This window comes from Protopterus annectens, chromosome 12.part0 (assembly GCF_019279795.1).
Source record: "Protopterus annectens isolate FY-2018-M chromosome 12.part0, PAN1.0, whole genome shotgun sequence".
Lineage (NCBI taxonomy): Eukaryota > Metazoa > Chordata > Ceratodontiformes > Protopteridae > Protopterus > Protopterus annectens.
In genome coordinates this window covers 1,370,714,376-1,370,731,587 of record NC_056746.1, presented here as the reverse complement: position 1 = coordinate 1,370,731,587, position 17,212 = coordinate 1,370,714,376, and positions in this window count along the sequence as shown.

The window sequence follows — 17,212 nt, the reverse complement described above, 5'->3', positions numbered from 1 at the left end:
TTCTTGGTATCCACTTCTTGAACATAATTCCCTATGTGTATATCTGTAATGCACTTGTTTCTGTCCTGTAACTCGTCAAGTGCAGATACAGATTCTTAGTTTTAGCACTTAAATTTGCTTATTCATGCTCAGCACTTGTTCAGAACTTGTAAGCACTAAATAAGATACTAATTACTATAGCACTCAGTCTTCCTCATTACCTGGAGGAAAACAGTTTTTGTACTTACTTTTCTCACTTGCTTAGAGAAAAACAGCTCTTGTACTCACTTTCCTCACTTATCTAGAGGAAAATAGTTTTTTATTCAGTTATGTCCAATGGTCAGCTCCCAGTGTTCACTCCTACCTGATGAATATGGGCATCTTGGGGCAATGTAGAAATTGCCTCATGTACACAGACAACCCTCTCCTCCTACCACCCAACACTACAACATGTGAGAGATGCACTTATCTAGCCAAATTGGAGGTAAAGCTCTCTCCAACCAAGAATGAACTTGACAGTCATGAGGAGAAGGTAAACATTTGCACCACGCCACACTCATCACATAGTCTCACTAAATCTACACCACCAAAATCCACACATAGTAACACAAAAACATTCTCAGAGGCTCTCAATAATAATCTGTCTAAGCAACAGAGACCTCCAAAGCAGAAACGCAAGCAACCTCCATCCCCCAACACAACCCAAATGACACATAGCCCACATACTCAGTGTGCCACTCAACCACAGCCAATAAGGCAAAACAACGTACCCAACACACTAGTCATAGGTGACTCTATAGTCAGGCACACTGATGTCCCACTCACCAGGCTAAACATGGAGAAGGTTACTGTCAAGTGCCTGTCAGGTGCCAGGATCCGCCACATAACCCATGCACTCAGGTCACAACACAACAAGTACAAATATGACTCTGTCATTGTCCATGTTGGTGTGAATGACCTGCGATGTACCTCCCTGGACTACATGAAAAGAGACATGGAAGAGCTCTCCGATCTTGTAGCCCAAGCAGGTATGACCCTAGCCCTGAGTAGCATTCTGCCATTGCCCAGAATGATACTGCAGTACAAGGACAAAATGATTGACTTCAACAATTGGCTGAGCTTCTGGTGTCATTCTAAGGGGATCCAGTATCTGTCTGCTTGGGATGACATGGTCGACAGACCATGATGCTTTGCCACAGATGGCCTGCACCTGTCGCTCCTGGGATTCCAGATACTGGCTAAGGCTCTTGCTGCCCCTATAGTGCCTTTTTTAGGCAAGGTTCAAATAACAAATTCACCACCATAACAGGAACAAGCAAGCAAAAACTGAGGGTAATGCTATTCAATGCTAGAAGTCTAAATCTCAAAATGCACTCACTCGAGGCACTCCTTAAAATGGAGAACATTGATATCTGTGCAGTGACTGAGACCTAGTTCAAGGCTCCAAAGAGCACCCCTGCACTACCAGGCTATAACTCATACCTCACTTTTCGGCCATGTAACCTGGACCGAAACACCAAAGGTGGAGGTGTGTCCATATTCATTAAGGATATCCACACCTCCAGGCTCAACATAATGCATCCGAGGTTATTCAAGTACAACTAACTCTGGGCAAAACTGCAATACAAATTGTAGCTTGCTACAGATCCCCCACCATGCCCCAGGATTCCCACTCCTCTTTTCTTGATGTACTGGAAAATATTAGGGTTCAACCAAATACCCTAATAATGGGAGACTTCAACTACCCCACCATTAACTGGGAAAACTACTTGTGTACCAACTCCCTAGCTCAACGCTTTCTGGAATTCATAAACTCCAATGCCCTGGATCAACTTATCCACACCCCCACCAGGGGCAACAATATCCTAGACCTAGTCATTACCAACATGAGTGACCGGTGTTCCACACCTGAAGTCAACTCCTTGTTGGTCCAATCCGACCATAAGCTAATCACCCTTGATATCCACATCCCGCCCCCACCCCCCATTAAGGAAACCATGGTAAAAAATTTCTCCAAAGCCAACTTCATGCTTCTTAAGCCAGAAGTGGTGAACTTCATGACACCCATGCAGATGGACAATACAGTTACAACTGCTGAATCCTACACAAATGCACTCTATAAGCACTTACAAGAGTGCATAGATCATGCTATCTCAAACAGAACCAAGACGCTATCCTCCAAAAAAAGGAAGCCAATTTGGTGCTCCCCTGCCATAAACAAACTGTACAACAGAAGGTAGAAACTGTTGCAAAAGAGAGTAAAATCCCATGAGTGGAGGAGCTCCCTGGTCAGCCTCAGTAATAAGCTGAGATCCCTTATAAGATCCTCCAAAGCTATCTATGAAAACAAAATCACCACTAATTCTAAGGACAACCACAAAGCATTCTATAGCTATGTCAAGAATCTCAATGGCAACACCCAGATCTACTCTAAGTTACAGCACAACAGCACGAACATTACAGAACCAACTGATATTGCCAACATCCTGGCAAATAGGTTCAGTGCTAACTTTACCCCCCTCACCCCCTAAAGGGCCCATATCTATACAGGAAGAATGCAGAGTCCCTGTAATCATAACTACGCAGGTAAAAGCTGCACTCTCTAAAGCCAAAAACACAGCATCCATGGGACCGGACAACATCAGGCTGCATTTTACATGAACTTCAGAACGAACTGGCTCCCCACTTAAGCACCATATTCAATAATAGCCTCCCATCAGGCTTTGTGCCCACTGAATGGTGCACAGCAACAGTTATCTCACTCCACAAAGGGGGAGAAACCACTGATCCCGGGAACTATCGACTTATTAGCCTGACGAGCCTGGTCTGCAAAGCCATGGAACGTATCATCATGGAACTCATAAACAAATACATTGGTAACCTCCAAACTCTGGATCCCACCCAGTTCGGGTTTGTGAAAGGCAGATCATGCCTCCTGACCCTGATCGACTTCTTTGAGGCAGTCACCAAAGCAGTAGATGAGGTTAAGGTGGTTCACACAGCCTATCTTGACCTTGCCAAAGCTTTCGACACCATCCCCCATTCTGGAATTATAGCTAAACTCACTAAGCTAGGTATAAATCCCCACATCACAAGATGGGTTACCAACTGGCTCACTGACAGAACCTACACTGTAAATGTTGCAGACTCCAAATCTGACCTCAAAGCAGTGACAAGTGGAGCACCACAGGGTTCTGTCCTGGGACCTCTCCTGTTTGGTATCTACTTCTCTGAAGTACAGGCTAACACAGAAGGCCTCTGGCTAACGAAGTTCACAGATGACTGCAAACTAGGAGTCCTAGTCAAGTCCCCAAATGATGTGGACATCCTACAGAAGGGCCTCGCTGAGACAGATGCCTGGTGTCAGAGCCATGGCCTCAAGCTCAATGCCAAAAAGTGCAGTGTCATCCTCTTTGGTAAAAACTCTGTACCCATGAACTACCACATAGGCAGCAATCTACTTAACACTGAATGTGTGATAAGAGACCTTGGGACCCAGGTGGACAGTAGACTCTCCTTTGATAGTCACATCACCACAGTAGTCAGGAAGTCCTTCTACGTGGCACACCTCATCATAAAAGGGTTCTCATCCAGGAAAAAAGAGGTCACTGTTCCCCTCTACTCAACACTCATTAGACCCATTATAGAGTACAAGGCCCCTTTTGGAATGTACCTCACAAGACATCTGCAGCAGCTGAAAAGGCCGCAGAAGTACCTCACAAAGAGGATTACTGGCCTCAAACAAATGCCCTACACTGACTGCCTCAAAAATCTCCAGCTTTACTCTGTAGCATATCGCTTACTCCGAGGTGATCTCTGCCTAACATATAAAGCTATGTCAAACCCAGAGCTGTTGGACATGCTACACCTAAAGAAATCCCAATCCCTCCAAGCTACCTAATCCTTGTCACCACAATAAAAAGGACATGCTGGAGGGATAGATTCCTGTCCCACAGACTTCCCATACTCTGGAACAGGCTACCCATCTATGTCAAGCAAAGTCCTTTATTAGCACTCTTCAAGAAAAATCTTGATGAGTGGATGGGAAATAGGAAATACACCCCGGGGATTACTTCTTTGTCTCTGCTCGACAGTGGCAAAGGAAAATAACTTTCTTGGGTGGCGTAAGCCAAGGAATCTTGTTGGCTAGGTTTACGTAGCCCCTTGGACAGATAGCGTAGTACCTACCTATGAACCTATGAACCTATAATGTTTCATTACAGCCCTCAAAATTAACTATGATCCCTGTACCCAAAACAAAATAGTGTACTGCTCCATCGTCAAGATGGTGTGACTAACTTCCCATCAGCAGACACAATAGCTTTGGGATATTTCCTAAACTGGGGGGGGGGGTTGATTTTCTTCTTTAGATATTGGAAAACCATTTGGCTGATCTTGAACAGATGGAATTGCTAACTTGGTACTGATATGCGATTTCAGCATTTGGGCCAAAGATAATTCTACAGTTTTTGCAAAGGATTTTGCATTCATTATGAAAGATATTGGATTCCAAAATGCATACTGACCCACTTGACTAAGTTGTTATTACAATTAAGAGTAATAACCTTGGATGGATCGGGGGGGGGGGTATTAGTCACTTGACCAGACTACAGCTTCAGTCACCTGATCAGACTACAGCTTCATAAGGTTCAGCCTTAAGCCATCATGTGTTATTCCTCTGGGTGATTAATGGTTGAGTATAAGTGCTTATCTAACATTATAAACATGGCTCTATCTACTATCTTCAACCTGCTTCTCTTGGAGTGCACTTTGGATAATTTGGCATTGCTGGTTGACAACTACAATAGCTCTGTCCAAGGCTTTGGGTTATTTTGCTCCCTTACATGCATACTTTTCTCCTGGGGTGTAACTAAGCCATGGTAGAATGCTAAGGTCTGTTGGATACACTGAGTTTGCAAATGGTGAACAACAACTACAGTGTGGCAGTAGTGCAACAAGAAACATATTTGCCTTTGGTGCTGGAAGACCAGAAGGCTGTGGATTCTACTCTCACTCCAGATGACTAGTTTGCTGATATTATAATGTAACATTAGGGGGGTGCTGCACTCCTGAGTGTGTTGTCCTTCGAATGAGACATTACCATCTGCTTGAGTTGGTGGTAGCTCGGGTGGATGTAAAAGATCACATAGTACCTATCAAAAAGAGTAGACACATTTTCCCCAGTAGTAAAACTACCACCTCAGGTCCGTGCTAAAAGGGGTCCACTAACTCAGTGATAGTAACATTGTAAATTAATACATAAAGCAGAGACAGACCTATTTTCTGCAGGGCTAAAGGATTCTGAACATACATTATTCCAGTTACCACTCATAGGTCTCATGTAAAAAAGCTTGTTGTCTAGCCAATTAATTCTCTTGTGTGAGACACTGGAATCTTCTGAAAGAAACCTTGTTATCTGTCTAGGGAGATATTTGTTATGAGAAAGTGACAAGCTAAGCTCTTCTGAGTGACTAACAAGCTGTGCAGTCTGGCAAGTTTGGTCACTTAGAAGGGATTGGTCACACATGACTGTGAACTAAGTGCTTTATTCTTTGTGGACTAAGTGGACTCCATGAGGTGTGAGCTATACCTAAAATAAACAAACCAGACTGAATCTGGGATGCATCTGAAGCCCTGAATTTTAGAGTTCACATAGATACTTCAAAGATTGCATCCATCTGTTTATGAGTGAGTCCCTGGGTCAGTCAGTCAGTCTGTTGGTATCTTGACTAAAGATGTTAAGCCTTTTTGTTTTCATAACCACCAGTCTGGTCTGGGAACTGGTGGAGCACCATTTGTTTTGAAGGAGGATCCGATCATGCCACGCTTGCAAAATTCTACATCAGACACTTTCTTGAATATTACCACTCATCTCTAACTTCCCTTTCTATGGGATGTTATAGGAAAAGTGAAATGTAAGCAGCTTGGATCTTTGCTAGACTTTTATGTACTCTGGAATTTAGTATAACTTAATCTTTGAGCTCTCCACAGGACTAAAACTCCACTCACTCGAGTGTCTCATAATTTTTCCTTGGAACATAATCACAGATCATATTGGTTCTTCTTAAGCTCTCTTCAGCATTTAGCATGACCGACCATGTGATCTAGGAGTGCTTGAAGACCTTCTGTGAGGATTCTGTTACAGTTCTTAACTGGTTCACTTACTGTCTCTTGGAACACAGTTGGAGGGGTGGCCTCAGTGGTTAACTCATGCTCTACTTACCCTCTTGTAGAGTCTGGCTAGGCTCCGTATGTAATTTAGTTTTGTTTTCCATGTATATGCTCTCAATTTGCACTTAGATTGAGGTATAGATTTGTAGTACCACTGCTATGCAGATAACATCCAGCTATATCTATCATTTTTCTTGCTGTATAACTTATTCTGCTCCCACTGAGGACTGCTTAGTTGATATCGAAACCTGGCTTGCTGCAAACGGGCTCATACTCAGTCCATCCACAACATCTGCTGTGGTCTTTCATACCACTACTGCCCTTTTCCTGATAGTGTTTATAGAAATCATAAAGTAAAATTTGTGTTCATGGTGCATAACCTTTTAGTGGTACTCAAAGAGCAACTTACATTTCAGGCCATGCAGCAGCCATCTTTCTGTCCTTCTGAAACATACTGCCCATATTAGTGCTGCATTCCTCCTTAGGAATTTTCACTGGTTGTGCGGATCTTAATTATCATCAAAGGAAGTATGCACTACCCTTATCTACCGCTTCCAAACACCAAGCTCAGGAGAGTGCAATGTATATAATTTTGTAGAAATACAGTTTCTCTACAGGTGATCAAGAGTGAGTGGATGTTATTAACTACCTAAGCACAGCCGGATAAAATCACCTTTTATCACAGAGCAAAAACTAATCTGCTAGGCACCATTTGTCCAAGACTGCTGTGTGTTTTAATGGGGGGCTTCTCTTATCACTGTCCTATGACCGTGGAGTTAGAGTATGCAATTTTGGAGGTGAGGGGTCTTGCTTCCATGCAATAAGACTTTTTTAAGTTTTGCAGGTTTATTGTAGGGGAAATGCTTTGTCTATAAGTTATGTTCAAGAAACGTTCACTTGAATGATTGTGGAATGTACTTTCATAGAGGATGCACATATATTCTTTTTATAAGGGCCTAATGCATAGTTACACTAAGCATATTCTGCATTTTTTGCACTGACTTCCTTTTTCAGCATGTAATCGCTTTTAAGCTTTAGGTTTTTGATGCCTTATTTGAACTTATTTTGATCCTGTATTTAGCTGTCTCAGGGTTGCTGTCAGTCCATAGGTCAAAGGTTAAATCATATGGGTTTTGGTGTTTTTCTTATTGGACCACATAGCTGTGAGGCTCACTCTCATAGTCACTTCATGATTATAAATCTGTGCTTAACTTCAGGATGTGCTTTAACGGAAATATGTCTTCCATAAAACTTTTTTTTTTATCCTTTTATCTCTTTAGGACTTTTGCAGTATATATTTAGGACAAATCCAGTTATTTATTCTTGTTATGTATTACACTGTTCTAATTACTTTGTGTGTTATTTTATCATTTGCAATATTCCTAGTTCCAGAGAATGAAAATAAACACTGGGTGATTGAGCAACACACTATTTAATTTTAGCTAATCTGTTCAAATGGTTAACCACAATAAAGAAAATTCAGAGAAATGTCTAATAGGATGTAAGTGGAATGACTTCTGTTTGCAGAAAATACCTCTATCTGTGCAAGAGCGCATGTTCCTGGGAATGGGCTTTGTTAACATGGAGGGCTACTTTTAGCAGGTAAAAAGAGAAAGTATATAGGTACGAAAAATGAGCCTCAAATACTGTTCTGGATGTTTGCTTGACTGAGGTGAATGACAGCTGTGAAAGGCACTTAGTATAATAATAGGTATAAAATCACCAGCTTCTACCTCCCTATGTGGGACAAGCTTTAAGAAATTAGTTCTTTGATAACTGCCAGTTTTGAAAAGAGGTTTTTATTACTTGTCAGGGACTATAATCTGCTTTTCAACTTGCCAGAGTCCTCATATTTGTTCCAGAAAATAATTTACCAATTTCTATAGGCGATTGAAGAATGTCTTCCTGTGTATTTTTTCACTGGCCTCTCAATGTTCATGGTCAGACATCTTTTTCATCTTTTTCTTTTCTTAATCACACAGAATATGTACTAGAAATGCTAAACTTCTGACCACACATGAACATCTATCATCAGTCTGCTCTTATCAGACAATTTCAGTGTGCTTGTCTGTGCTACTTTATTATATTTATTATAAATATCTTAGGAAAGATTTCTGAAGGCTGAGCAATATTTTATTAATGTAAGGATTTTGATTTTCTGCAGTGAATCAAGCAGGTGGTCTCTACTATTTTGAAGGAGAATCCTCTTATGAGCATGCAAGAAGCCAAATTGTAGGATGGACTTAAATGCTACTATGTGGGGACTAATTATAGATTAAAATTAATTAGACTGGACAAACATAAATGCATAGTCAACTGCCTGGGAGGCTTGGTTGTTCCTGAACCAAAACCATCAAGCCTGCAAAAGCACTTTCAGATTCATTCAGATTCCAGGGCCATTTAGGTTTCTTTTAACAGATGTTTTTTCAATTAGCTCAGTATCTGCATATACTAGTAGTTACAGTAGCTATTTGCTCAGTTTGTTTTTTGTAATCTTTATAATATATCTTTACCATCTCAAAAGTGCTTACTCCTCTCTGTAATCTTTTTTTTCTAGACCTAACACCACTCTTAATATTCAACTGCGGTACCACCTTTATCATTCTTATAAGAAAAGCGCAGTCTGGGTCTGAACTGTCTGCAAACAGCTAAAGTTAACTTTGAGTATGTGTCTACCTGTTTGAGCCAATATTCATTTTCCCCTGGAGAGCACTCTGCTTTGGCTTGTAAGCAGCCCCCCCCCCCAACACACACATTCATCTTCCAGTTTCTCTCTTATTCCCTTTTGTTAGCAAATAGTATCCATAGTATCCATAACTGATCAATACTGTGTGTTGTTAATTTAAACTGAGACCACAGTAGCCTACTGATACAAGGTTATCCTGTTTTTCCACCTGATAAATGGTTAAGAAATGACTTACAGTTTCAGAGCAGTCCTTGGTCAATTCTGATTGTTTCTTAAACACAAACTTGTCTTTGTTTTGGCTCATTAGCAGCAGAACAAAAGAACTGCCCGCTCACACCCTTGTTCTCTCCCTCCCCCTTCCCCTGTTTATTACCTTAAGCCAATCACAAAGTTAATAAACATTACCTGTGGCAGGCACCATTTTTAAAACTACAACCACCCTTTGTCACTATCATATGTTCATTTATCAGTTTACTCTGTTACCTGATTGTTTCCAGCCCCTCATAAGAGCAACTAACGGGGTCTCTACCTGCTTCGCTCCCCACCCTGCCCCCTATTCCCTCCCTCCCCCAGTGGTCCTACCTTTTTACACTCACAAACCCCTCCCATCTTTCCAATAGCCAACCACAGCACTAACCCAACACTACCTCCTCCATTTTCCCACTACTATCACACCTCCTCAACTAACATGTACAAGCATACCTTACCTATACCCACTGCATGCACTCTCCTTGCATATCTTTCATCCTACCAAAGCTCCATCATTCCCCCACTCAACCACTACCACTGTACTACTACTCACACCACCACTCATGTCTCACCCTCACTCAGCTCCCCTCCCACCAACTCAAGAACCATCCCTATGCACCCCCCACATATTCTACCAACTATATTACTCAAACATAGAGCATCCCTACAACTTAACATAGTAACCCTCCCACCATACCTATTACCCACAGAGCACAATCATAAAGTTTCCCTTATAAACAGACACATTCAAAAACTGAGAAAACTAATAACCTCATGCATATCAAAACTAGCCCTAAGTGGAGACATCCGCCCCAACCCTGGCCCTACCATCTCAAACCCCAGTCCTTATAATCAGACTAGAAACCAGAACTTCTCCCATATCACAGTCAATAAAAAGCCAAGTGACTTCCTTCTACTAAGCCTAAATATTAGACGTATAGCCAACAAAGTCCATGAACTCCATGCCACCATAGACTTGTACTCCCCAGATATAGTCATCCTGACGGAAACCTGGCTAAAACCTCACATTACCAGTGAGCAAATACTCCCTACCGGTTACGGCATACTAAGAGTAGACCGGCTAAACAAGAAAGGAGGCGGTGTAGCTATAATATTTAAACAGCATCTAAACATCCAAATCTTAAAATCATCAGCTCCACAACTAGGCAATGAAGAAATAATATATACCAACCTCAAAAAAGACCAGAACAAAACCATCAACATAATTGGATGCTACTTCCCACCTGGCCAAATCATCCCTCCACTAGAAAACCTCCTCAGCTGGTCTACCCACCATCTCCCCCAAGAAACTATTGTTTTAGGTGATTTCAATATTGACTGGCAATCCTGTTCTGGCAACAATCCAACCCATCATATAAACCTCCATAGCTTCACCCAACTAGTCCAGTCGCCAACCAGGATAAATAATAACTCCAGCAAGCACACTACCCTGGATTGGATACTAGTCAGTAAGAGACCCCAGTCATATATAACAGGCTACTTATCAGATAGCCTCAGTGTCACTCCCCAACATTCCTACTCAAAAAATACCTGTACCAAGCTAAACCTGTCATTTACCGTCAAATACATAAAAAAACTAAACTTTAACCCACTCACATTCATCTCATCCCTCAAAGAATGTAACTGGCATCCCCTAAAGTACCTCAGTCTTGATGATGCAGTTGAATTCTTTAATACTACCTACCTGAGCGTCCTTAATTACCATGCCCCCATAAGACTTTCCAGAACGAAAGCACAACTCTCCCCATGGCTACAGAAAACCACTTAGTCAGAAATGAAAAACCGGGATAAAGCCTGGGAGCACTGGCGCAAAACCAAAATCCCCTCAACTAGACAGAAATTCCTAGAACTAGTCAATGGAGTTAAAAAGCTAATAAAACAGGACAAATTCCAATACTACCAGTCTGCCATAGACTCCTCCCAACACAGCCCCAAACAATTCTGGTCCTCCATAAACTCCATCCTCCACCAAGGTAAAGTCAGTACCCCTCCTTCTAACATCCCTCACTTCTCCAAAAATATTGCTACCTCATTCAACACACACTTCACACAAACCATACTATCACTAGCTAAACAACACAACCCCCTCCCCTCCAACCCACACCTTCAACTAGTAATCTCCCCACTGCTTTCTCTTTTTCTCTTGTACCTACCTCCAACATAAAAAACTATTAACTAAACTTAAGCCCACCAAATTAGCAGCAGACAACCTCCCAAGTGAATACCTACAAATTGCAGCTGATTCTCTGGCCTACCCAGTATCCATCTTGATTAACCGATCTCTGTCAGAAAGTTACATTCCCACACTGTGGAAAGTATCACATATAAATCCCCTCCACAAATACAGCCCCTCCACAGAAATAATCAATTACCGCCCCATAGCTATTCTCTCTCCACTCTCCAAAATACTAGAGAGATGCATACATTCTCAGGTCTCACAATACCTCCTTACTAACAACCTCCTTTCCAATACTCAGCATGGTTTCTGAACAAACCATAGCACCACCACTGCCTTACTCTCCTTTACTAACACTATCCTTCAGCATAAAAACAATGGCTATCTCTCCTCTGCTACTTTCCTAGACCTATCTAAAGCATTTGACATGGTCCCACACAAACAACACATCTCTGTCCTCAATAACCTATCCTTCTCTCAATCAGTCACCAACTGGTTTCAGAGTTACCTGTCTGACCACCAACAATTCGTTGTATGGCAGAATGACATATCTCCCCAACTACCTGTCTCCATAGGGGTTCCCCAAGGATCCATCCTTGGACCCCTACTCTTCTCTGTTTTCACCAATAATCTAGCCTCTGCTACCAAACATGGCACACTCATACAATACGCAGATGACTCGGCCATCATCTGCTCAGCCCAGTCCCTACCCAAACTGCAAAAAGTCACACAGGAAGCCTTTTTCTCTGTTGAAACTTGGTTATCCGATGCCCAATTAATACTCATCCCAAACAAAACTAAACTACTCATCTTCCAACCCACCAAACATACTCAAAACAACTCTCACTTTAACATCACAGCAAAAGACAACACCACTATATACCCAACTGAACACACCAAATTGCTAGGAGTGGAAATAGACAATAAACTAAAATTTGACATTCACATATCCATGACCATAAAAAAGTCCACAAAAAACTAGGAGTGTTATACAGAAATAAGCAACTTCTCACCAAAGCAGCAAAGATTTCAATAGCAAATTCCCACCTTATCTCCACCCTACTTTATGCCTCTCCAATATATACCAACCTAAGGCAATGCGATCTAAACAAGCTAGAGACCTGCTGCAACAAAATCGCCAAATTCGCCACATGGGCATCCTACCATAGTCACCACTGTATCTCACTTGCTGAACTGGGATTGCTTGAATTCCCTCACCTCCTTCAATGGTATCAGCTATCACTCACCCACAAACTAGTAAACTATCCACTAAATGTCCCATCCCTCCAGAATCTACTCCAACCCTATCGCACCACCAGACCACTAAGATCCAGTAACAAAAATCACTTGCAGATCACTAAAGCCAATAACTCTGCTGGTGATGCACTATTCTCTTGCACCATAGCCAAATTATGGAACTCCCTCCCACCCACAATTACCTCCATACCATCATGCACCCACTTCAAAACTTTACTAAAAGTGCACCTAAAAACATGCTGGCTATGCCCTTGCAACTCCCACTTCAATATCACCCACCCCATCCAACCACTACCTTTCTTTCCACCCCACTAACTACCTTGATTATAGCAAGCTCAGATGCTCATAAGCCTAGTACTTATTATACAGCAGGAACTTCTTATTGTAACATTTGTTAATGTCTGTTATGTACTTCACAGATAAAGAGTCTAGTTGTCTACTGATGTACTATGTTCTTCATCTGTAAATATGTTTGTAATTAATTGCTATGTTAAATTGTAATCCAATGTAACTACTGTCTGTTTGTTTTAACTGTGGAGCTTTTGTCCTCGGGCCTCCGCTGAAAATGGACCTATGTCCAGTCGGACACTCCCGGTCTACAAATGTAAATAAATAAAATAAATAAATAAATAAATTTACTTGTATGACCATTTATGCCTTGCATGTACCTACCTCAAGCCATATTTATTTTTGCCTGGAGGACCACCCCAGTTAATCCCAGAGTAAATTTACAAATACCCATCTGGTCATCTAGGTTATATTTAAAGGAATTTACTCCTTTTGACTGAATCTAACCTCTCTAAATCACAAATAACTAGAAACATCAACTGAATTTTGACTGAAAATTGCATTAACCCAAATATTCCTTAAAACTTGCTTTTGCATGGGGGCTCCCTTTACTTAAATATACTGCCTCCGCAGTCACATTACAAGGGAGAAGGTAGTGATGGTGAGTCACAGAGATGACTGTATTTATTTGTATCATAAAAAATGTCTTTATATACAAAATTCTTAATGAGTAAAAACTGGAAAAGGGTCTTAAGTCTCCCAAGGGTGGGAGTAAGGAACTCTTGGCTAATAGAACAATAACTAGGTTCATAGGTTAGTACTAGGCTAACTGCCCTTGCGAGCCATTTTAAGCCTAGCCAATTATTCCTTGTGAGATTCAAACCCTGCACCTTGTGTTTGTAAGGCAAACACCTTAACCATTAGGCCACCCTCCCAACTGAGTAATTGAAGGACAGTAGGACAACTCCTGTGGTTAGAGACAAATTTAATATATGAGATACTGATTTGCCTATGAGAGGACTGCTATTTCTTTAAAAAAAAAAAAGGTTTTTGCACCCCCTTGCCATTCTGATCCTCACCTATGTGTGATCTACTGGTCCAGTCATTCATCATGGGGAAGACATTAAGGATTTCTCTCTCTTTTTTTTTAAATATAACCTTTTCTGACTCCTGATGGTGATATGGGGCCACTTGTGACCCTGATATAGATCCATGCCTGCTCCTTGATGGGCTTCCACAAGTGCCATGGCTAGGGTGGACCCACCCATGTCCTTCCCTCTTGGTCCAGTTCTCAAGGAAGCACCCTATGCTCCTTCCCTGGAGTGCCAGGTCACTACAAGGACAAGAGCCACCACAATTGAGCCTCCCGGGTGACCATACCAAAATAGGTCTCTTGCCTACCACTTCCTGGCTGCCAATCAAGCTGAGGTCATCTGGGTGACAGTTGGGGCTTTACCCCTCTGTGCCACAGACCTGCAGAAAAGAGAGGTGACATTTTTAGTAACAATAGCCATATTTTACAGAATTTAGCATGAGACACCTTATCAAAATTTACAAACACCACAGACAGAGAGTTGCTAAAAGTAAAAACCTGAGCAGTGTTCTGCTAAGGTCTGTAGTAGTCCAGTGGAGCTTGGTGCTGTGAGGTTTAAAAGTCCAGAGGAATTTGATGGAGATTGCTGTCATTGCTGAGAAGAAGGAGTTAATGTTTGATTATGCCTGGAGAATGTGACCGCTAATTGTTTATGGATTTTACAATGTTCTCCCAAGCTTTATTTCTTTGCCTCATTGGTTATTTATTTTCAGGGTAAGGCAGGCTTGCCCTTGATGGTATCTTAAAGTCTGAGGATATAGATTGTCTTGAATACATGCTTTGAAAAATATGTTCTTGGGGGGGGGGGGGGGGTCTAAGGCAAACTAATGCCAGTTGTTTAGTATTTTGCTTATTTTACTGACTGATAATATTAAGTTGCGAATGTTTGATTATTGGGTTGGAGGTTAAAATTCCATTATTTTTATTTTATTTAGATTTAGGAGTTTAGATTATTCTAGCCAGGTTTCAACTTTTGCTAAGTAATGCTGTAGGCCATCTTGGAGCTGATGGACTGAAGGGATAGCACATATTAGTGTTGAGTTATATGCATATTGGATTATCTTTTCTGGGTGAGAGACTATGTATTTTATTTATAAATATTAAAGGGTAAAGGTCCTAATATTGAACCTTGTGGCACACCTAACATTATCTGTTGCTGAGTTGATAGTTCATCTGTTCAGCAAACACCTTGTGTTCAGTGGCTGAGATAATTTAAACCAATTGATTATATTGCTTTTGATGACTAGTTCCTTGAGTCTTTGGGTAATATTCATAGTTTAAGGGTTTGTATCTACACACGGCCAAATGGAAGAGTGCCACTACACTTTTATGTAAATATGCTCTGCACCAGTTAAAAGCAATTATTATATGAAAGTGAAGGGCTTTGCAGACACCCCCCACAAGCTTTTGGGTGCTGTATAAGCTCATAACATTAATTAAAACAATTATGGTTATATGCAAATGTAGCTATCAGAGTCCAAAGTAAAGATTATTTGTGGCTATTTTTGGAATTCACTGGTGAGCATAGGCTTGAGTTAAGGAAAAAGGGGTTCAGTGCAGCTATATAGAAGTAAATTTAAAAAAGACATAAGGTGTTATGTACTGAATGTATAGATATCATGTGAACACCATGACTGGGGTTTTAGAAGGTGTGCACTTTCACCTAAGACATTAAAAGTACTTTGTAAGATGATGACTGTTAGTCTGCTATGTATATATTCAAAAGGTATGGCACACATGACCGGGGCTGAGATCTGTTATGTATCGACACATGTTCCTGTACTCAGTGCCTTTCAATACAGCTTACCCATGAGAAGCCAAATTCACATTATTTTTGTTGCTATGGTGCGATTCATAGAGCTCAGCTCGGCTGATTTTCATTTGGATGGGATCTTTGTAAATCGGCCTTCATTTATGCCAATAGGCTTGAGTCTGCCATATTAAATTGTGCTGAGCTGCATTTGTTGCCAACAGTCCATGGAAAGTACAAAAAAAATAAAAGGAATTATTAAAAAATAATAAACTTTACAACTCTATAAATAAAACAAATTAATAACATTAAAGGAAGAATGTTTATATAGCATGTAAAGACAAGTTCAAGACATGTTAGGATAGAATGTGAGAAACTTCTGAGCTGTTCAGAATGAATGGCAGCTGTGTGGCTCAAGAAGCTTCTATGTAGCTGAAATTTTGAGGTCTGCAGGAGCATATGACACTATATGGGGGATCATGGGAGATAGAGATAATAGAGAATTGATTAGGCCAGTCAGAATGGGAAGAAGGTGACAGAACAGGCTGGCGGCAACAAGAAGCCACTGGACAGAATACAACATGAAAAGGTGGGGGGGATGAGAAAGGCAAAGGCCAATCAGTTGTCAGAGGACTAAGTACAACTGGGATGGCACAGATGAGGGAGAATGTGGGAGGTGCCGTCCTAACAAGAAGAAGGAGGAGGAAGTCTGAGTGGAAGAACCAAGGCAGACAATGACAAATGAGGAAGGAGTGAGAGAGGCTGAGAGGCCCATGAAGTCAAGCAGGGAGGGACAGTCAGCCAGATGTGAGAGGAAGGGGGTGCAAAAGAAAGAACAGTGCAAAACCTTTTAGGAATAGTACAACTGGGATGGGAAAGGAAACACTGCAGCACCATAATGAAGAAAGCCAGACCAGACAGTGAGGGTTGGAATGGGAGAGCATTCAGATAGAAAAGTTAATGGTATGGAAGAGGAAGGGAAGGAGATGAGCGACAATTCTTGAATGGAGATTCAATCGCTAATGCAATGATGTTAGTGTCTAACAAGGTCGACAGGAGAGATGAAGTTGTAGTGTTACAAGTCTCATTGCTGAGTAAATAAGATACAGGAGAAGGTGACACGGGATAAGGCTGGATGCATGTTTTGAGCTTATGAGCCAGTAACCTGAAAGGAAAGAGAGATGGTGTAGTGGAAGCAAGGCCATGGGGGTGACAGAAGTATGTCTGGATGGGAGGGAGGTGGGTGAATGGGAAAGGGGGTGGGTGGGAGGCAAAGTTCTCCAGAAAAAAATGATCTCACTTTTAAGTGTGCTGTCCTTTGGAGGAGATGTTTAAACTGATGTCCCATCTGCTTGAGTTGGTGAAAACTCAGGTAGATATACAATATCCAAAAGTAAAAAACACAAATCCAAAAGCAGCTGGGGATGAAGCTCTCCCCCAAAAAAGCAAAATACAGTAACAAAAGTCCAAACTGGGAGTAAACAAACACGGCTCTCTCAATATTAAATAAAAGACAAAAGTTTTATTTAGGTACAAACTAGT